The sequence below is a fragment of the Prinia subflava genome (assembly GCF_021018805.1).
Source record: "Prinia subflava isolate CZ2003 ecotype Zambia chromosome W unlocalized genomic scaffold, Cam_Psub_1.2 scaffold_31_NEW, whole genome shotgun sequence".
Classification (NCBI taxonomy): domain Eukaryota; kingdom Metazoa; phylum Chordata; class Aves; order Passeriformes; family Cisticolidae; genus Prinia; species Prinia subflava.
The window spans coordinates 905,206-928,901 of record NW_026960608.1 but is presented as its reverse complement, the minus strand read 5'-3'; the positions used below and the strand labels follow the sequence as shown (position 1 = coordinate 928,901).

The 23,696-nt window shown below is 43.5% G+C and overlaps 1 pseudogene; it reads left to right on the top strand.

The window, feature by feature from the left end:
* Positions 1–23,210, top strand: part of LOC134564980 (rapamycin-insensitive companion of mTOR-like) — a 102,458-nt pseudogene extending 79,248 nt beyond the window's left edge.
* Positions 23,211–23,696: the final 486 nt, after the last annotated feature.

The window sequence follows — 23,696 nt, the reverse complement described above, 5'->3', positions numbered from 1 at the left end:
TTTTTCATGGGGGTTTGGTTCCCTTTTTCCTGTGCTAGCAAAAAAAAACCTGTCCCCAAGGCTGAAGTATTATATTAAAATTGTTGCCTTCAGGGATACCCAAAATCATCCCAATAAGCCAAAAAAAAAAAAAGTTCCACTGATCCCGTTCAGAAAAAAAATTTCTTTAAAATAAGGTAAACAATTCTAGGGATTTCAAATGTACTCAGTTCAAGAAAAAAGGTCTACCACCACCAGAGAGAGAGTGAGAGAAATTCCTTCTTTAATTCTCTTTCCTTTCTTTTTCTCCCTTAACTGACTTGCGTGAATTCTCCTCCCACTCTGGTTTGTGCGAGGACCAACTCCACCATTCATTTTCCAATGCATCCCAATTCTCCTCTTGTTCCAATAACATGTCCCATTTCCCTCCACTGTCTAACATAAATGGACATCCTTTCTTACCAGATCCCCTTTTCATTCCCTCTAATGGTTGTTGTTTTCCGTCCAATGTATAGGAAAAATACTCTTCTTTTTCATGGGAAGGTTTCTTTTTCCCCCTGTTTCCACCCGGACTATTTTTGCTAACGTACCATCTGTCCCACCCCGAATCTCTTTCGGGTTTCCTTGGACCTTTTTCAGGGGTCCACGTGTCAGCCAGAGCTCCAACCGGTGTATGACTATTGAATTTATTCTTCCCTCCCTCCTTTTTCTTACCCTTCTTTTCTTTTTCCCTAAAAGTTTGCATCAGTGGCCAGGAAGAGGGGACAGGGTTCCCTTTCGGAGTTCCCCTTTGGGCAAGAGGAGATTTGGGGCAGCCGCAGAGCTCGAGGCTTTGCATGATTCTTGGACGGCTGCCCTAACGCCGCCGCCGAGGTGGCCGAGGACGAGGTTGGATCCTGCGTGGATCCCGAGGAAGAAGTGGGGGTAGGGGCAGACAAAACGGTGACCACCGAGCAGGGAGAGGAGGGGCTCCGCCAGGAATCCTGCTTCCTTCTCCCATCCCTTTCCTCAAGATACATCATAATTTGTGCCCTATCCCACAACAGAACATATTCCAATTCATCTGGCTCGTTTATTTTCTCAGTTTTTTACTTATATGCACAGAGCCTCAAAATCCTATTCATCAAATGTACCAAACACAGGCCATATCAGATTCGATCTTACTTCCTTTCCTTCCCAAACGTTTGTGCATCCATAGACTCATCTAATTCCCTTCTCTCCTTGTTCTTGACATACCTACACAAAGCCTGGCAAGTCCATGATTCGAACGTGCCCAACACCGGTCAAATTACATGTTTCTCTATCTCCTTCCCTCCTCACTCTTCCACAAAGAAATAAATTATCCTTTCCTTTTATTTCCCTCTCCTCACCGGACACTCTTACCAACAACCAGCCCAAGGAGCTTCACCTCGGGATCTCGGGAGCCGCCTCCACAGAGGCTTCCCCTGAGATCTTTCTGATTTTTACTAAAATACGACCCCATCCTTAATGCAACAGAGAAATCATGGGTCACCACACAAATTAGACCTAAAATCCCAAGTTTAGCAATTCGGTGCCGTTAACCTACTGTTCCAGCGGGGGACCGTCCCGTGGAGGTTCCTTTAATGGCGGGCTTTCAAACTACAAATGCCACAGAAAAATTAAACAGACCTTCACTGGTAGCGGTCTAGAAGGCTTACCAGTCCCTGAACTCAAAAGGACGCCCCTTTCCTTCCAGCCCCCTTGTGACCAACACCGCCCCGTCGGGGAACATTCACACAAATATCACATGCTTCCCTCTCAGCTGGCCACGGCCCTCGTGGGACATTGGAACCGTGGCTTTAAGGTCGGCACTCGCCTTGTGATAATATCACATCTCATTCACACACACACACACACGTTTCATACACTTGGTCACCCCACCCAACCACACGATACTCACGGTCTCCTTTTCTCGTGTGGGTTCTTCGTGCACGTAGACTTTTTATGAGTGAAAAATAAAAAATACCACGGTTCCAGAGACCCCCCTCGGGTCCCTGCCGAGATCCCAGAGCCCTTCCCCAAGCTAGCTTGTCCTACCCTCCACTGTTGGGGTTTCTTTTGTTTATGGGTTCTTGTTGGCCAGTTGGTTCTGCTGGACTGACCCCGATCTGCCGAGCCGCTTGTAACAGCGGGACGCCCCTCGGTCAGAAATGGGGGATCCGCAGATCTCCCAAAACTGGCCCCACGCTTAGGGCGCCAAAATTGTTATAAATGCCAGTAGAGTAGTCCAATTAAAATTATAATGTTTGGTTTATTAAAAAGGATCGAATTACAGAATTTCGGCAAAACCACCCACAGCAGAGATACTTGACGATTTTACCCAGGAAATGTCAAGCGTGAACTGGGACGCAGTATCTGGCCAACTGCCGTCCCCCCTGAGTTCACGAATTGGCCTTGTTCGAGGCTTAGTTTTTATACACTTTATCCCACCTCTGGCAAAAATTTCCTCATAGTCCTTTTGTTTCCAAGCTAGTTATTCAAATTCATAGTTGTCTCCGGCTTAGCTGAAAAGAGTTTCTTCTCTGCTGTGAGGTGTCAATCTCTGGTTTCCTGGGAGTGAATAGACACCAAGGTTTATGAATGGTAAAAGTTCATCTCCGGAGATGATGATGATGGTCCTCTAATGGTGGTGTGTCACCCTGGTTTTGAAGACTTTTCTAAGCCTTCTGTCAGATGTCACAGTGGACACGGAAAGAATCACATGAGGACATGCTGGTGAGCGAAGCAGGAAAAAGGGGCGAGTTTATTTACAAAACTCAGTTTTATACATTTCCTGTGGTGCCCTTGGATTGGAGGATGGAATTCCACCTCTCAATCCGCATTGGTCAAGCTAGCTGTCAATCTCCTTTCTCCTCCCACCTAGAAATATGTAAACAATGAAAGACAGCAAAACATGGCAAGTGTTTATAGTAGAAAGTGTGATAAGGTGAAATTTCTGACTCCAATATGAAGAACATTACAGAAGGCTTAGAAAAGTCTTCAAAACCAGGGTGACAGTGGTGTTCCGATGCTGATGCTTGGATGAGGGTGTTGGCTGAAGATAATGATCTGACGATTCTGTCATCCAGGGAGGGGAAGACTGATAGCTTATCTTAATGTGTCTTCTGCTGATGCCAAGGAGATGGCCGGGTTTTCCCGTAAATCCTTTGTCTCCTTTCTAAATGTTAAATTCCAGGGTGGTGCCTGCTTCTTGTCTCAGTGCATTTCCATGGCAGACAAACTCAAGACTATATTCCCATATACAATGGTTTTTATAATTTCTAACATGCCATAACCCATAAGAACAAGAATTAACATCCCATATTTTTCACATTCTGATTTTATAATTGATTGGAAATGCTTGGTCTCATTCCTGTTGGCTTTTAGACAGTTGTTTTACTAATTTATAAGTTGTTATTTCTCTAGGGATACTGGAATGCATGTTGGTCTGTTGAAATTATTTGGGTTCGTCAGATGTTAAGTATTTCCTTCTTTCCTTACTTTTTCAACAAATTCACTGAAATAATTATGGAATTGGTTGTCAGCTCTCTGCAAAGTCATTGTATGCATGTAGTGCAGTAATTTTGGTGAGCCTCATCTTCAAATTAAAAAAAATCAGCCTTCCTTAAAGAGCACTTTAATTGTACCACTTAAAGGTATTTTGCCAACGTTTGTCATCTATGAGGAACATAACTTAAAGTATGTTGAATTGATTGAAGTGCAACTGAATGAAGCACTTACAACTTATTGCAAACCTGTTGATGGTGATAACTATGTTCGTCGGAGCAACCAAAGGTAAATGCTCCAAAATAATCCTCTTTGTCTGAAGGCAATTCAAGAGTAAATGATTGCACGATGCTGCATTGTAATTTATTGTCCTAGGGTGACTTTATGACGCTTGTATCCCCAATCGTCTGTTCTGTTTCTGCTGTATAAAACAGTCAGTAGCCATGTTGCTGCTTGAATTCATAATGTCTTGGCATTTGGATCCCCCAGCTTGTGAATTTTCACGTAAACAAATTCAAAACCCAGATGAAGTAGAGAAATATCTAGAGGAGTACTGCCATGATGACTCTAAAGAGAAAAAACTCATTGCAATAAGCTGGGCCCTGGCATGCTTATCGCATGCTGCTAGATACTGTAGGGCAGCAGATAAAAGCAGGGGGGCAGGGAGATAAATCAGCAGCTACCCCAGCCCCTCAGACTGCAGCCAACACCCCAACTACTCAGGCAGCAACTAAACCAGACAGTGAGCCTAAAACACTGGCAGTCACTGCAAGAAAGAAAAGACAGAAGCACACACGCAAAACTGATCGACCAGTGGACAGTGTTCCAAGTAAAAGACCCTCAACGCCTCCCGACACACAATCAAAAGCTGAACCAACTGGCACCCAATCAGAAGCCGAAGCAACTGACACACAGTCAGAAGCCAAAGCAACTGATACACAATCAGAAGCCGAACAAAGTGATACAAAATTAGAAGCTGAACCAACTGACACAAAACCAGAAGTCCAACCATCTGGCACAAGATCAGGAGCCCCACAGACTCACACAAGATCAGGAGCCACTATTGAGTCCTTTTCCCTGAAGGACCTTTGTGGCCTAAGAAAAGATTACACTCATCGACCTGATGAATCTATAATTGGTTGGTTAGTCTGTCTTTGAGATGCTGCAGGTGAGGCTACAATTCTGGACGGCACTGAAGCGAAGCATGTGAGATCCCTGTCACATAATCTGGTTATTGACCAAGAAATGATGAGAGAGGCTCACCCTTGCAGTCTCTGGGAACGAGTCCTGGGAAGTGTGGCACAAATATATCTGTGTGCCAACGATCTCTATATGCAGCAAACCCAGTGAAAAACCATGAAATAAAAGATTCAACGCTTGAGAGAAATGACAGCGGCAGAGATTGCCTTCTCAGATGACCTACACATTAAGAAACCAGACTTAGTACCATGTACACCCGTGATGTGGCGAAAACTTGTACTACGTGGGCCACAAGAATACTCTTCTGCTTTTGCAATAATGAAGCGAGATGACACATAGGAGACCATGCTAGCTATAGCAAAGAAGCTCCGAGCGTATGCAAATGCTGTGCATGGTCCAACACACTCTAGAATTGCAGCTGTGGAAACACATCTGCAGAAATTAGAAGACAAGATAGAAGAGAGCCACAGGAAGCTCAGGGAAGAGATGAAAGAGGGCTTTCTCCAAATCTTGGCAGTACAGATCAGAAGTTCTGGCACCAAACGCAGACATTCCCCAGATAAAGAAAGAAGAGACACTCTACGAGCTGAGCTGTGGTCGTTCCTGCATGATTGTGAAGAAAACATAAAGAGATGAGATAGAAAACCCACTGCTGCTCGGGAACTACGGGTATCACCGTGGAGGCCTAACCAGAAAACAGACTGGAGACACAGATCTGGGTGCATCAGAGCATGCAGGGCAGGAGGCCCGGTTTATTTACAAAAACCTACTTTTATACTTTTACTATGAGGCCTGTGGATTGGAGGAAGGAATTCCCACCTCCACATCACATTGGTGAAGGGGACTGTCACACAGTCTTGTTTGTCCTGGCAGGGAATGTAAAAACAATGGCTATGTTTATAGAACATAGCTGATGTTTACATTAAAAGAGCGTGAGAAGGTATGAACTTCTTTAATATGAACGCTCAGCAAAACGGGGAAAAACTCATGGCAACATCTCACCCTTTTAAGTATATTAAAAAGAAAACAAAAAAAGAAAAATGAACAATTCTATGACAGGAAAAAAGAAAGAAAAAAAAAACCTGTATAAAGTTCACCGACCTTCATTTAGGTAACGGTGTGAGGGCTACATGTTGGTCTGATTCTGCCTTTGCTACCCAGGGTTTCACCCTGAACCCCTTGCAATAACCTGCTCAAAATATCTCGAGCATAGTCTAACATAAACTAACCAACAACCCTCATATATTTAAATTTTTATAAGATACAAGGGAATATACAGTGCAAAAGGCAGGAGCATTCCAAGAAAATTTTTCTACGCAATTCAAAATTCTGAACCCCAAAAGTTCTGTCCCAAAACCACAACCCCCAAACAACGTGCACTTTTCCCACAGAGGTCACAATGGCTACCATACATAAAACTGAACCATAGCAAACAGTTCCTCTGAGTCCATGATCAACAGTCCGCTGGCTCTCAGCATCACACTGCTTCAATCAGTCCTTGTCCAGCAGCTCCACAGGATCCAAAGTCTCTATGGAGGCCATATAGGAAAAGAGAGGATGCCAGTCCGTGTCCATGTTAATCAGATCTCGGAGAGGCTTCTGTGATGGGTGGCACTAGGGTGGCACAGGGTGCAGGATCAAACAGGATCAGTCCAATGCACCTGAGGCAGCTCAGCAGACTTTCAGCGGCCGCCTTCTTAGCATGGATCGCAGAACCTGAGGATAGAGAACTCAGAAAACACAAATTGAGCAATTGACCTTTTCTCAAAGAATGCATGATATATAGGATGTGGACATAGAAACCCACTGCCAGGTCCAAAGAAAACTGACCATAGCTATGTGGCAACATCAACACTTCCTACACTTGAGATGATGGCTGTAAACCAGCCAGAGAATTTTGCTCTTGTTCTAGAGCTTGGGAAACTGTTTCGTCCCCCTGATGTCTTCGTCTTTTCTTCTTCGCCTCCGAGTTTTCAGGCTTGGCAAGGGCTCGGCATGACCCACTGCTTTGCATGTTTCTGCAGTATGGTCTGGACCCCCACGTTGTGCGCAGAAAAACAAGGGAGTCACTTTCTGTGCCTCCTTTTCCTGTTCTCCACTAGCCTGAATATTCTGCCTCTCTTCAGCCGGCTGTGAAGCAGCCGTTGGGGTAATCACCATAGACTCACAGGTGTTCAGAACTGCACCGGTCTGGATCATTTTCAGGACATTAGAAGTCTCTGGAATGGTTTCCAGGAGCCTCTGGTAAGCAGAATTAGCATGGCTCCGTGCTAATTGCTCCAGCAGTATCATTCTTAAGGTGCTATCCTCGACTCTCACCTCTATAAATTGCATCAGACGCGATATGAATTTATGAAAAGGTTCACCTGGCTTCTGTGCTATGTCTAAGAAGTCTTGCTTTGGGGAGAAGGATAACTTGGTTTTTATCAATGCAGATATCCCTATGTATCTGCACGAATCTAAGACAGTGCAAGAAAGACCAGCTTGCACATCAGGGCAAGCATATTGACTCGTCCCCATAAGTAGGTCAGCTCCGACCCCAAACAAGGGATCGTCTCAAGGCAGGTGGCTATTTTTGACAGCCATTTGTCCAGCTAGGAATTTCCAACTTCTCTCAAAGGTAAAAACCTGTTGAGGTTCAAACATCACTGATGCAAAACCTCTTATCTCATAAGGAAAGATCAAATTCTCAAATTCTGCACTGATCCATTGAATTGCCTCAGTGAAGCTTGTCTTATTTTTTGCCACGTCTCTTAATAAGGGAAACGGGACTGCCCATGATGGGTCATCATGGCTATGATGCTGTGGAACCAAACCCACAGGTCCCTGAACTGGCTCGGGCAAAGCTGCATCTGCAGGCAGCAGCTCCGTTAGCTCAGAAGCCTGATTTGGCTGGGATGCAGGACTAAAAACCTCATCCGATTTCATGACAGGAAAAGCGTGCACATGAGACAACGCTTTTGCCCCGTTATCATCTCCCACAGCCGAACCGGCCCCATAGGGAGGGGCGGGCGGGGGACAGTGACTCACTCAGACTCCTCTCTGAGCGGGGGGGTGATTGTCGGGCTGGGAAGGGGGGCGTGGCCGATCGGCCACAGCTTTCAGCTCCTGCTCGGCCAGCCGATGGGTCGGTGGGCGGGGCCAGAGCTGGCGGCAGCTCTGCGGTGTCAGCGCTCGGCCCCGTCCCCTCTGAACGGAGGGGGAGCGCGGCAGGGCCGTGCAGCTGCGCGGGGGGCTGTCCAGCGCGGGGGGGCTGCCCTGCGCGGGGCGGCTGCCCTGCGCGGGGCGCGGCAGGACAGGACCCACTCGTAGCAGCCGGCATGGGGCGGGAACCGGGCGGGTGGGACTCGGCTGAGCCGGCGGCCCGCCCTCCCTGGGTCGCGCGGCGGAGACCGCGGCGCTGGCGGGTGGCGGCGCGGGCATCGCTGGGGGCGGCGCGGCAGGCGCGCACGGCGTGGCGGGGGGAGGGGCCGGGCGAGGGCCCGGGTCAGCGCAGGCGATCCCCCGGGCTCAGCGTGGGACCCGATGCCAAGCGCTCCGCCCCCTCGGCACCCCAGCACGCCCAACCGCGGGGGAGCGAACCGAAAAAAGCTTCCCAGCCCTTCCAAAAACCCCTCTGGGCGCGCCCAACCCCCGACATGGGGGTGGGGGTCTCCTGCATCGGCTCTAACCCTGCATCAGAGCAATCCTCGTCAGAAGCGACGGAGCTCGCAGGGGAACCAGTCCTGGTTCCTGTCGAAAGCCCAGAATCAACTTCAAAGTCCTCCCCAGCCTCTTTTAAAAGCAGGAAAACTGTAGTCCATGCCCGTAAAAGAGTGCCTGCCTTAGAGTTTCCGTCAAGGATGGAATAGAAAAGGCTTTTTCCCAGGGTTCTCCATGGGGCAATATAAAGTGCCTTTTCAGCAGTATGAAAAATTCCAAGCTTTTTTCCCCAGCTAAACAGTTCTCTCACGTGTTTCCTGGTCAAGTCAGCGTCACGGGACAACAAAAAGGAGTGCAGCAGTTCCATCATCAATCGTTCCTCTGAGAACATAGTGGGTTTCTTCTTTTTGCAGCTGTAGAAGGCAGATTTTTTTCTTCTTTTTTCTTTTTCCTTTTTTTTCTTCTTTTTTCTTGCCTCACTAGCCTGCAACTTGACCACGTGGGTGCCAGTTATCACCGTGGAGGCCTAACCAGAAAACAGACTGGAGACACAGATCTGGGTGCATCAGAGCACGCAGGGCAGGAGGCCCGGTTTATTTACAAAAACCTACTTTTATACTTTTACTATGAGGCCTGTGGATTGGAGGAAGGAATTCCCACCTCCACATCACACTGGTGAAGGGGACTGTCACACAGTCTTGTTTGTCCCGGCAGGGAATGTAAAAACAATGTCTATGTTTATAGAATATAGCTGATGTTTACATTAAAAGAGCGTGAGAAGGTACGAACTTCTCCTTTAATATGAACGCTCAGCAAAACCGGGAAAAACTCATGGCAACAGACGGGTGTCTGAATTAGAGGACAGCAAGACTCAAAGAGGAAGTTCCACCAAAAAAGAAGCAGCTCCAGTTACCCAAGAAAAGAAAGATAACCAGGCTTGGAGGGGCCCTGCCTCTAGCCAGGCAGAGGCTAAAAAAATCCGTGTTTTTTAGACTGTGCAGATTTGTTGGCCTGGCACATCTGAACCACAAGAGTATAAGGCCTAGGTTGACACTGGTGCACAGTGCACGTTAATCCCATCAAAATATGTAGAGAAAAAATCTGTTTCTATTGCTGGCGTGACAGGGGAATCACAAAGTTTTACTTTAGTAGAAGCTGATGTGAGCCTGACTAGAAATGAGTAGAAGAAACACCCTATTGTGACTGGCCCAGAAGCCTCATGTATTTTAGGCATAGATTTCCTCCGAAACAGGTATTTCAAAGACCCAAAAAGACTCAAGTAAGCATTTAGAATAGTGGCTGTAGAAACAAAAAGTATTAAGCAATTGAACACCTTGCCTGGACTATCAGAGAACCCATCTGCAGTTAGACTTCTGAAGGCAGAAGACCAACAAGTGCTAATTGCCACTTCAACAGTGCATCGCCGACACTACAGAACAACTCAAAATGCTGTGATTCCCATTCACAAGATGATCCGTGAGCTGGAGAGGCAAGAAGTGGTCAGCAAAACCCACTCACCCTTCAACAGCCCCATTTGGCTTGTGCACAATTCTGACAGAGAATAGAGACTGACTGTAAACTATCGTGGCTTGAATGAAGTGACTCCACCACTGAGCGCTGCTGTGCCAGACATGTTAGAGCTCCAGTATGAGCTGGAGTCCAAGGCAGCGAAGTGGTATGCCACTATTCACATTGCCAATGTGTTTTTCTCCATTCCCCTGGCATCAGAATGCAAGCCTTAGTTTGCTTTCACATGGAGGGGAGTGTAGTATACCTGGAACCAACTGCCCCAGGGGTGGAAGCATAGTCCTACCATCTGCCATGAACTGATCCAGACTGCACTAGAAAAGAGTGAAGCTCCAGAACATCTACAGTACATCAATGACATCACTGTATAGAGGAATACTGCAGCTGAAGTGTTTAAAAAAAGAGCGAAGATCATCCAAATTCTCCTGAAAGCCAAATTTGCTATCAAGAAAAGCAAAGTTAGGAAACCTGCTTGTAAGATCCAGTTCCTGAAAGTAAAGTAAAAAAATACACGGTGTCAGATTCCCACTGATGTCATTACAAAATCACAGCAATGTCTCCACCAACCAACAAAAAAACCCCACAAGCTTTCCTAAGTGCCATAAGCTTTTAGAGAATGCACATTCCTGAGTACAGTCAGATTGTGAGTCCTCTCTGCCTGGCTAACTGCAAGAAGAATGATTTCCACTGGGGCCCTGAACAGCAGCAAGCCTTTGACCAGATCAAGCAGGACATCACTCATGCAGTAGCCCTTGGCCCAGTCAGGACAGGACCAGATGTGAAGAACATGCTCTACTCTGCAGCTGGGAACCATAGTCTGTCCTGGAGCCTTTGGCAGAAGGTGACTGGTAGGACTCGAGGTAGACCACTAGGATTCAGGAGCTGAAGTTACAGAAGGTCCGAAGCCAACTACACTCCCACAGAGAAAGAAATCTTGGCTGCCTATGAAACAGTTCAAGCTGCCTCGGGGGTCATTGGCACAGAAGACTGGCACAACTCCTCCTGGCACCCTGACTACCAGTGCTGAAGTGAATGTTCATAGCAAAAGTTCCCTCTAGCCACCATGCCACCAATGCCATATAGAGCAAATAGATTGCTCTCATCACACAGCACGCCCGTATTAAAAAACTGAATCGCCTTGGGATTTTGGAGATAATTACAAACTGGCCTGAAAGTGAAAACTTTAGTCTCAGTGATGAAGAAGAACAAGAGCAAGTGACACGTGCCGAAGAAGCTCCACCATACAACCAATTACCAGAAGAAGAAACACACTATGCTCTTTTTACAGATAGTTCCTGTCGTATCATAGAGAAGAAACGAAAGTAGAAAGCAGCTGTACAGAGCCCCACACAACAAGTTGCACAAACCACTGAAAGAGAAAGTAAATCAAGCCAATTCGCTGAACTCAAAGCTGTTCAATTGGTCCTAGAGATTGCTGAAACAGAGAAGTGGCCAAAGCTCTACCTCTACACTGATTCTTAGATAGTAACCAATGCTCTGTGGGGTTGGCTAAAAAAGTAGAAAAAAGCCAACTGGCAGAGTAAAAAAAAAAACAATCTGGGCTGCTGATGAGTAGAAGGATATAGCTACTAGAGTAGAGAAACTACCTGTGAAGGTCTGCCCATGTCCCCAAGGGTAGAGCTAATAAAGAGCACCGAAACAATGAGCAAGTAGATCAAACTGCCAAGATAGAAGTGTCAAAGATAGACCTAGATTGACAACATAAGAGAGAGTTGTTTCTAGCTCGATGGACCCATGATGCCTCAGGTCATCAGAGCAAAGATGCCACCTGTAAGTGAGCACAAGATTGAGGAGTAAATCTAACCATAGACTGTATTTCTCAAGTTATCCATGACTGTGAGACGTGTACAGCAATCAAGCAGGCCAAGCGGGTGAAGCCCCTATGGTATGGTAGGCGGTGGTCCAAGTATAAGTACGGGGAGGCCTGGCAGATTGATTATATTACACTACCCCAGACACGCCAAAGTAAACGCTATTTGCTCACAATAGTAGAAGCCACCATGGGATGGCTAGAGACCTACTCTGTGCATCACGCTACAGCCCGTAACACCATTCTAGTCCTTGAAAAGCAAGTTCTTTAGAGACATGTTACCCCTGAGAGAATTGAGTCAGACAATGAGACTCATTTCAAGAATAGCCTTATAAACACCTGGGCTAGAGAACATAGTATTGAGTGGGTGTACCATATCCCCTACCGTGCACCAGCTGCTGAAAAAGTAGAGAGATACAATAGACTGTTAAAGACTACCTAGAAAGCATTGAGTGAAAAATCTTTCAAAAATTGAGAGCAGCATTTAGCGAAAGCCACCTAGTTAGTGAACACCCGAGGTTCCACCAACAGAGCAGGCCCTGCCCAGTCTGAGCTCCTATCTGCAGTAGACAGAGATAAAGTCCCACTAGTACATTTAAGAAGTTTGTTAGAAAAGACAGTTTGGATCAGATCTGCCTCGAGTACAGACAAACCCATCCGTGGGATTGTCTTTGCTCAGGGACCAGGTTGCATATAGTAGATAATGCAGAAAGATGCAACAACACGATGTGTACCTCAGAGAGATATAATTGTTAGGTGAGAATCGTGTAAATATTGCTGAATGTCACTGCCATTGTCTGTATAGAGTTGTATACTGTGTATATATATATGCATGTATGAAGTGTGTGTGAGTAGAGTTAAAATTTATTTAGTTTTGGTATTAAGTTGATGATATGGGGATAAGGGGCGGAATGTTCTAGGGTGATTTTATGATGCTTGTATCCCCAATCATCTGTTCTGTTTGTGCGGTATATTGAGTTCTGTGCCTTTAAGACTGGCTCTGAGAGCAAAGCAAAAAATGAAGAAGTTCCAAGTTTGTTTTGAAAACAGCTCTCCTCCTACACATCCCTCTCTCTGGACTGTGTTCGTCTGAAGCACAGACCAGTGCCTGTGACAGAGATCTTTTTTTTTTTCTTTTTAGTTAGTTTTAGCTAGCTAGAGCAGAGAAGTTCCCTGGGCTGGTTTTTTTTTTTTTTTTCCTTGGGACTCGTTGAATCTGCTCCTGACTGAAAAACTCAGAGAAACACCGAGGGCTAGCACCTGCAGCCCACCTGGCCTGGACCTCCAAAAGGACTGGGACTGATAAAGAACTGAGTAAGCTGAGCCACCCACAGCAATGATTTTCTCAAGTTCACCATCTCTGTTCAGAGCAGCGAGAGGTTTTATTGTTTCATATTATTCATTCTTTATGCTTGTAGGCATTTTGTTATTAAATAAATAGGGTTTTTTCCACTTTTCTCTGTTGGAGTCCATGTTCCCATGGATCCTCCGCAGAGAATGAAAGGTGGAGGAATTGAATTAAAACCTTTGGAAAAATTAAAATATATAAAGCCACATACACATGAAGTAGAAATTTAAGCCTCAGTTTTAGGCTTTCTTAAGTGCCTAATTGTTAGTGTAGAGGTACAGAGCTTCGGGCCTTGTGATAGTCTAGACATAACAAAAATAGAGTACTGCCTATAATTTTGTATGAATTTTGCGTAAAAAAGATTAAGTTTTTCACGTATGTTAAGATAAAATTTTTCACATAACACGATAGAACTTTTACTCTAGGAAGATAGAGTTTTTGCGCTAATAGATATGCTATATACATAGGTTTTTTTGATACTGCTTTTTGTAGTTTTTCGTAATTTTACAAACTTTAAAAATTGTACTTAGATTTGCCAGTGTGTAAAGATATGAATATGCATTTGTAATTTTTGGATAAAAAGCCTCTGGGTTGAAGGTGGAGGTATCGATTGATCAATCTGATCAACCTCCATCTTCTGCAACCTGAGGAATGATCCTTGCCAGGGAGCCAAAACGGGATTTTTAAGGTACTATTTATTGTAGTTCTTGTTGCCTGGGATCTGGGCCTGGTGGTCCAGTCATCCCCCCCCCCGTTTTTCCTGTTTGCAGTGCTTGCCGCCGGAGTGCTGGTCAGGGCTGCCGGGGACTCTGCGTGGGGTGGGACCTCGGGACTCCCCACCTCCATTGTGGTCTCGCAGTCAGGATCTCTGCCGGGTTTGGGACACCCCCACTGCCATCGTGGCCCCGCGGCCAGGAACTCTGTCTGGTTTGGGATTCCCTCATTACCATCATGACCCTGCGGCCGGGGATTCTGTGTGGGTTCTGAATCTTGGGACCTTTTCTGTCATTGTGATTCCCATGGCCGGGGCCCCTGTCTGGGATTTGTGATCTCGTGATCCCTTTCTGTTATTGCGACCCCACGGCTGGAAACCCTGCTTGGGGTCAGGAGATTGGAGGTTGGTTTACCTGGAGGCTGTGAAGTTAACTTCTATGTTTTGATTATTGCTTTACTGGAATTTTGCTTGCTAAGACTTTATGTTTATAACCAATTGTGAGATTGTAAGACCGCTCGTTTAGAACGCTCGTACGTTCAGACTTATATTTTCATATAATAAACAACTCTGTTTAAGACCTTAAAATGTTCTTAGACGTTTAAGATCTATAACCTGTAGAAACAACCTTGGCAAGGAAGTTCTTTTCCCAGACAGGCTGGAGGGAAGGGCCTTTTAAGTTTTCTTTCCAGAGAGACCCTATTCAGAAGTTTCCTCCCAAATTTGCCATAAACCAAGACATTTATTTTATAAGAAAATTTCAGAATTTATGGGAAAACATATTTTCTCTTTCTACCAGGCTACAGCGACCATATGTCTACCTGCTGGTTCATCTTTATGGCCAATTGGTGCACCATAAAACAGGCTGCCATTTATTGGAGTCTCAGATGAGGATAATAACAATTTATAACTTGAAATATTTTGAAAGAGTATTGTAGCACTTTTAAAATGCGTTTTAAAAGGCATGACATTTAAACAGTCATTGCAAAATAAGTATATTATGAAAGTTTTAAGTTACATTGTAACACGTGGTCCGTGGGTTGGAGACAGGCACGACACAGACCTCTTCTGAGTCTTGAGCAACAGACAATAATCCACTTTATTGTTCCAAGCTTCCTTTTATAGCCAGTTTGAATTTCCCGGGCTTGGGAAGCCTATTGGTTTGGAATCTCTGCACCGCCCAGATCTCTGGCCAGTGGTGTGTCTGCATCCAGGGCTTAGGGGGGAAGCTAAGGACTTTGTTCCCCTAGGGACTTCTAAAACAAGCCAGGTCAGCCAAATTAGGTCTGTTATGATCAGACTCATTATATCCAGCTGTAAACCATCTGTATATTGCTACATTACATGGTTGCTAAAAAGGTGTGAAGAGTCTTTGCCATCTAGTCTCATGTAAAAATCTTTCCTGACAACTGAAATATCAGAGAAATACCTTACGAAATTTTTCTAAAAATGGTTAGCAAAAACTTAGAATGAAAAGCAACTCACCAATAGAACTATTTTTTCAGTCTGTGAATGAATTGTATATTGACAAGTAAAATGGTGCCTATCCTTTTATGTGTATAAAAATATAGTGTTAAGAATAGATGTGGGGGTTTAGCGAAGTCGTTGCCTTTTGCCCAGGCCTCCAGCAGCAGGCAGTAGCTTTACTGAGGTGGCCAGCAACTCAAAACCCAGTCTCATTCACAAGTTCTTTAATAATGGCTGATTCGGTCTATTACAGAATGAAATATTTATTTAATAGACATAAAAGTAACAAACATAAGACAAACTAATACTACACAGGTGTGCTAGTTCAGCATGGATAGCAAAAACCAATTAGTTACTGGCTTTGAAGTTGACAGCTTGACTGACTAATTAGAAAGATGATACGCCTCTGGGAACACACAGGCTTAAAAATCAAAAGAACCCCGGGAAAAACTCTCTTCTGGGATTTGAGAGAGATAACAGGAGTGGCAGGCTGGCTGCAGGGTCCTCCCCCCTCCTCCTGGGCCTGGCACGGCCCAGCAGGGCTCTGCCATTGCTGTAGCCCTGGCTGGGCTGGGGTGGGGCCACAGCTGCCAGCATGGAAGGGGGAAACCATGGCTGTTAACACCCAGCCAACCTTAAGGCTTGCCCCACACGATGGGCCTGGCCCCAGGGAGATGTTCCCCTGAGTCCCTGGGAGCAGTGCTAAGCCTGGGCTGGGCTGGGCTGGGCTGGGCTGGGCCCACCCCATAAGACTGAGGGGTGGGGGGGGAGGGGGGAAAGCCCAGCCACGAGAGATCCTGGCTGCTGTTCCTGAGCTTTCCTCCATTGTCACGGCTTTGAAATCCCACAGCTGAGCAGCCAGAGCGGCTGCCCAGCAGACATCATGTGACCACCGCAGGCCCTGGGCAAGATATTAACTCTTTCATTGCACAGATGAAACTTCCAAAATCCTAACCCTTCTCTAAGTGAGAGAAAGGCCAAAGTGGGCACATGTAAAAGGAAAATATGAAGATATTAGAGTCAATGAAGGAAGAGTTACCCCTTAGGTGGAAGAGATGAGAAGATGCCGTGGAAACTTGGGATGAAAGTCTTCTGTGAGCTGTAGTAACAGACTGTAATATGCTAGATTATTTCTTTAAACCGTGGAGTAAATATGCATTTTGGGGAAATGATTGTTCAGATTTGTGGATTTGAGCAAAGATATCTGTAATTGACTGAGTGAATATTGAATTAGTAGCTGTGATCCTGTGATCCCATGAGATGTTTGAACAGAGAGAGATGAGATAAGAAGCCCTCTGCACCAGTGAAGAAGTGAAAAGAGATCTCTGTTCCATGAGATGAAGGGTATCCTTTGTGTTTGAATTGTTCATTTTTAAAATGATACCCCAGTATGCATGAGTTCATGGCCCATATGCAGCCATGGGAAAGGCTACGTGATATGAGAGGTCCACAACTGCAGAAGTTCCCAGGTGACTGCTTTTGTGAGAGTTAAGAGCCACAAGTAGACTGTTCTTTCTTGTGGAAAGTTACTAGAACAAATCAGGAGAGACTTCTATCTCTAAAAGAACTGAATGAAAGACTATTTTATAAATGCTACTGACCTAGAGTTCCGAGTTTTGTCTTTATACATTGTCTGTGAGAAAGACAAGAAGCTAGTGGGGGAGGGGGAACTGTTTTGAGAAGTTTCATTTTGATTTTCATTCTCTTCTTTTAGTGTGTGTTAAAAAAACCTATCTTTATACCCTAAAGTTTGGGCCTGCTTTGCTTTTCTCCTAATCCTATCTTACAGTAGCAGGAAAGAGTGTGAATGATTCTGTTGGACACTCAAACCACTACACAAATTGGTGCGTTGGCTGGGAAAGGGGCAAAATTGGTGAACATGAAACCATTACAGCAGGAATAAGGACAAAAAGAGGAACTACTAGTAGGTATATACAGTGCAGGGTTAAAGGTACCTATTAATGTTACCGCTAGAGAAGAAATAACTTAGGATCCAATGTATCTTACCACCCAATTGTTGGTGGGGCACACATCAAGATCCTTTCCCTCAATTCCAAGGAAAGTAACCACAGAATATGCATCCAAACTCCAAGAAGTCCTTTACGCCTTCAGGGTATGCATGTAGAGGCTTCTGCCTCTGTGATAACTCACGTGTCTTTTATAGTTTGTAAAACAGTGACTCTTAGTCAAGAATATTTCTTTTATCTCTTCCCACATTTGGTCTCCTGACTAAGATGTTGATTCTTAGCTGAGGCCTAAGCCCTTTGGGCACTAGAGATGACTCCTTGCTGGGCCTTTCAGCCTGGATTCTCTCTTTGTGCACCATCTAAGGTAGAGGAGGGGGTAGACGTCCTGCCACACATAGAGATGAGGAAATAAAATTTTCCTTCTAATATCCTGAAGAGCTATGAAAACAAGCCCCAAGCCAATTCATACTGTTGCAGCATGCTTTTTAGGTAATATTTATCCATATTTTCATTTTATGGTTCAACCCAGCATTCCCCTGTTTTTCCTCAGTTTTTGGTCCAACCCAGGTGTTGCAACCCTTCTCTTGCCCAATTCGTTAGCATATACCCACGTTGTTTCCCTTAATTCCCTTCTCATGCTCTGCCCTCATTGGGTAATCACCCTGACCCCTACCCCTTCTGCTTTCTGTATGCATAAAAGCCCTCTCCATGTGGCAATAGTGTCTTGGATCCACCCTGTGCTGAATAAACCACCTCTGTTCAACCCCCAAGACCCGTGCTGCTGTTCCATCTGTCCCTGCGCCGAAAGCATCAATAACCAGGACCCGCAGAGCTCGTAAAGGGGTATGTCGCACCCCATTCAGGGCCGCATTGCTTGAAGCACCCCTGGGGTACAGAGGTACCCCAGGGAAATGCTTCATCATACTTTCTTAAATTGACTTTTAATGTGGATTTGCAAGATGATGTAATGAATTGTATACAACAGAGAAAAGTTCAAGGGAAAGCTTATATATTGTAATGTGTTAACCTGAGGAATGTTATCTATAAAATCTTAATTAACCTGATGCAGTCAGTGGCAACATTAAAATTTTCTACCTATATTGCCATTTCTGTTAATATATGGTTGTCATGCCAGAGCTACTACTATTTTATTTTAGGATGCATACTTTAAATTAGCACTTTGCCTTTATTAAAACTGCAAGAGAATCTGTTTTACTGAGATCTCCTCCTTTTCATTTTTAACTGAGTATTTTTTTTCTTTTGGTTTTCTCCCTCAGAATATTGTTACAGATGTAAGTTACACTGTTAATTCCCCAGCATTGGATATAAGGGAAAGAAATTAAGCAGCTGAAAGCAGCCCTTTGTGCTTTGGTTAGTAATAGATTTACAGTCTTTTTGCAGTTGCTTGAATTCTGTTATGACTCTTGATTCTGAAATAACTAAGAAAAATCCTTTAAAATCATTATTTAGGGGTTTTGTCATAAAATGTGTTTGACTTTCTAAATACCTTAATTGGACATTCAGATTAAAATTATTCACTGCACCTATTTTGTTCTGAGTCTTTTAATAGCTGTTTTGTCTTTATTGGGGGGAGGGGAATTTTTTTATTATTGTTTTAAACCAATTAAAAAGAACAGATTGCCACATGTAGCAACAGTATTAATATGGAACTGGTCATTGCCACTTGCTGTGGTGTATTTTTAATATATTTATTGTGGTGTTTCAAAATTCAGTTTTTCTGGAACAAAATTGACTGGCACTGTTGATGTGTGTGAAGATATATGATCATGACATTCCTGGTACTTGGGATAATATGGGGAAAACATAGTGTCTGTGGCTATCCATGCAATACTTCCTAAGTTGCTCTGCCATGTCAAGTGTTAGTCTGCCTCTTTCTTGTCTTCCCCAAAATTTAATTTGGAACATTTGTTTAAAGTGACTATTACTGGAAGATATTGTAGGTATGTAACAAAATGCCTGTTTAAGAAGAATGTAAAATGAGTAATTCGTAATCATATGACGGCGATTGACAAAGGAGACATGGACGCCATGGATTGCACACATGAAGCTGTTTATTGATACACCTAGCTGAGTTTATATGCCTTTTCATTATATAACAAGTAACATTGCCAAGTAGTATTGCCTAATCCATACCTCACACTAACCGTTACAGGTACTTTCCATCTTACACAAGTTCTGCTAGCTAAGCACGTATCGTACCAGGCACACCGTTATCTTCTGCATTCCTTTCCCAAAGTTCTGCTTTCTGCTGCCAAGGCTTGCAGCCTACTAATGCTAACATAGCCACTTCTGTCATGAGCTGAGCAGTGCTCCCAGCTCGGCTCTCTAGCTGTATTCCTACAATCATACTCTTGACTGTAGTAGAATTGGTAAAATGAGGAATATGTAGTAGTTAACTGTGAGCAGTTTTAGGTATTATATGTAGTGTCCTGAGTCCTTTTTTGGATTTGCATGAATAGGAAATACCAAAAAGGATGCTCAAATCTCTAATTGCTTTGAGCAGATATAGCTTGAAACTGTATCAACAAATAAAAATGTTGAAAGCTTTGCACTGATAGGGTTGCAGATCACATCAAAATCAAAACTTAATTGATTAACTGCTTTATTCCATGGCAATATTGGATCATCAAATTGGGGTCTTGCTTCAAGAAGAGAATGTAATTCCCAGTATAATGGCACTTGCATGACATTGTGAGGTTCTCTTCATTAGAGGGTACATGTATTTGATTTAGAAAAAATTTACAGATGGTGGTTCTAGCACATTTTCAAATATCCTTGCCTAATTTATGTGAATATAGTTCTGCCACCTACTCCAAAATCAGTTACTAAAGATCATTGATCAATCTCAGAATTGTATAGAAGATCAAAAGAACAGGCAGTAAGCAAATGAAACCTATGAAAGATACCTACTACTTTATTCCTTTTTTAAAAAGCAATTAAAATATTTGCTACTTATCTCTCTGTTGCTATCAATTTATTGTTGCCATTTTTATTCAGTATCTTTTGAACCTTAAAAAAACCCCATAAATAGATGGTCTTTTGCCTAATGCTTCTGCTTCATTAATGTTTGTCCTTTAAAAAAAGGTGCTTTTCTACTTTATGTATCAGGCTCTTGTGATAATTTTTTTCAACTGTGTATTTTTCTCAGGTATTTTAGTGCATTTCTTCAGCTTCCATTGATTTACAAATAAAAATTAGGAACAAAAAGCCATTTGATGATTTAACAAAGCTTTTGCTGAGTGTTTTTGAAACTATTCCTTCAAGAGAGAAATAAGTTTAGTTAAATTACGTGCTATGGTTGTTGCTCTTTTTTTCTATATATGCATTAAATACAGAACCTGTGTCCACACACTTGGTCTAATAGCCAAAACTAAACAAGGATGCGACATTTTGAAGCATCACAACAGGGATGCAGTGAGACAGTTGTAGACAGCCTTGGCCAGCGGTCCCTGATGACATGGAGCAGCTCTGTAATGAACTTTCTTCTACATCCAGTACTCTAAGTTTGAACTTCGAGTCCACCAGTTCTAGGCATAATGGTGAAAGTGAATTTACATCTTCAAGTAAGTAACGGTCAAAAAAACCAACCAACCAACCAACCAACCAAGGCCACCCCAAAGAAACAATCAACACCAACAAAAGTAACCTACCACACACCAGCATTTTGGTGCTTTTACTGGCATTTTGGCAGGACGAGATTCAGGGAAATATTTTACAGCTGTTATTGCAAGAAAGAAAAGTGCAAACCAGGGGACAGTTATATGCATTCAGTGAGATGTAAATCAAGTGAGAGGGAAGAGTGTCTTAAATTTACATTTGGTGTAAAAATAAGAAATTTTAACATTAGGATAAGTTACTTGTTTTTTAATATTAGGTTATGGCAGCTTGCATTAATACCCTGCAGAAATCTCCATGCTTTAGGTACAGATGTAGGATCTGATAGTGGTCAAATAAGAGATTTTCAGGCTTCAGGCACTAGCTTGAGCCTGTGAGAAAGTCAAGTACACGGCTTTCTCACTTTAGTCTGGGAAATCACAAGGAGGAATCCAAACAATCCTTGGAAGGTGAAAAACTGTTAGCAGGTGGTGTTTTTCTAACTTGTTTACTGGCAAAGATGTTTACAAAAGGGTATAGGCTTTAAATGACCAATCATATTCATTGTACCAAAGTGCTGTATAAAAAGAGTATGTTTCTAATAAACATTTGCTATATGCCCTCCGAAGAAGATCGGAGTTTTGTGTCATCATCTACCATCCTCCCTAATCAGACAACAGCATAAAGATATATTTAATTATTTGTCTTTACGGGAATATTTAGAATATATATTCTGTGTACACGCACACACACAAGCACACATATACACACACATATACAGTATTGCTGTATTTAAATTATTGTATATTTTGTATATCTAATAAATTTTAATTTTACTACTGATATTTGGAATTTGGGTCCAGAAATATACCATATTTAGATATCATTAAAGGAGTGCATCAGTTGTAATCCTAGTAACTAGATATTTGCACTGAAATAAAATAGTGTGACTTTTCTTCTGAAGCAGAGACCTTCACCACAGGTACTCCTGAAGATTATTAATTTGTAGTACTAAGCTCTGAAGAAAAAATGTGTAAAATTATGGTAAAACGCATAGTCTCCCATTTTAACGTCGATAGAATTGTTTACTTTTTTGTAACATAGTTCATACACTTTGAAAAAAAAGTTCATTTTTGGTGACAAAGTCTCATATAATTTCAGGTATGTTCATCATAGAGGATGATCATTTTGGTAGTACTTCCACTAGTACATTTTTCCTAGATATTACTAAAGATGCAGAACAATTATTTTATGACAGACCTGTATCACCGTGGGGCCTAACCAGAAATGAGACTCGGGGACAGATCTTGGTGGACAGAGCATGCAGGGCAGGAAGAACCCGTTTATTTACAAAAACCTACTTTTATACATTTCTTATGAGGCCTGTGGATTGGAGGACGGAATTCCCACCTCCCCACCACATTGGTCAAGGAGGCTGTCATTCAACCTCCCCTTCTCCTTGAGAAGGAATTCATAACAAGGGCAGTGTTTACAAAACATGGTCCTGTGTTTACATTCACGAGCGCGAGAAACTGCACATTTCTCCTTTAATATGAACGCTCGGCAAACCAGGAAAAAACCTCATAGCAACAGACCTGGACCTTCAGAGGACAAAGACTGTAGTCCCTTTCTGTTGTAGTTTAAATTTTGGGGGGGATCCCAGGGAGAGTTCCCGGGGAGGGTTCCCTGGGAGCCCCCCGGGCTCTAGGGTCATGGGTGTTAGTGAGCTGGCAGGCAAAGAGACTCCAGATGGCTGCTGAGGTGCTGATGAGATGAGGGTTTATTCAGAGTCTTACTCCAGGAAGGCAGCATGGTCACTGAGGGAGAGGGGGAAGGGAAGGGGGGAGAGGGAGAAGGGGAGAGGGATGGGGAGAGAGCAGTCTCCGGAGACCACCAGGGCAAAAAAGGAGGAGCCCTCTCCGTTTGCACCCTTAACACAGAGGTTCAAAATAGGCGCGGTAAGATTCTACAGCCAATAGAGTTACAGATACACAATACTGCAGGGGAGGTTACAGACTTAGGATAAACTACACACTTTTCAGGGGTGAGCCAGAGCATACCATTTCCATAAAATGCAATTCCACACCTTTCCTTTTTTTTTCTTCTAGCAGACTTGTGAAAAATCATATTCTGAACTCTGTTACTCTACCTAATAAAAAACATAGAAGTAGCAGTGATCCAAAAGGAGGAAAACTGACACCTGTCAGTAAATCAGGCCTCAGACAAAATCACACTGTAACAGAACTTTCCTGTGCAGTGACCGAGCACTGGAACAGATTGCCCAGAGAGGGCATGGATTCTCCTTCATTGGAGATATTCCAGAACCATCTGGACACAATCTTGTGCCATGTGGTATGGGATGACCCTGATGGAGCAGGGAGGTTGGATCAGATGATCCACTATGGTCCCTTCTAACCGGAACCATTCTGTGAAAGGGAAAAGATACTTTCTGTCTCTGTTTTTACCTAAATATCCTGTCTTACATGAGAGAACGGGGAGATGTTACTAGCACATTAGCCACTTTCTTACTGCACAGAAGAGCAAATGCCCAGTCCATGAATTTCAATCCATATACTTAGTTGAATGCTTCTTTTTTATTACTAGTTTCCTTCTTGATTAAGAGCAACATTAATGATTTTATATTTTCACATGATTCTACAAAGATGCCATACGATATGGTTTGTTCCCTTTGTTCAGTTAAGTTAGAACTTGACTGAATATGGTGATTAAATAAATGATGATTTAGTAGTTAAATTGCACCATCCTGGAAATCAGAAATGCTCTTCCTTGGTCTGTCACTGGCTTCCTGTGCTAATGCAGGAACAAATGGGTGCCATTTCAGTGCCAGTACAGGTTCTGTTGTGGCTATATTCATGTCTTTGATATACAAAGCAAACTTCC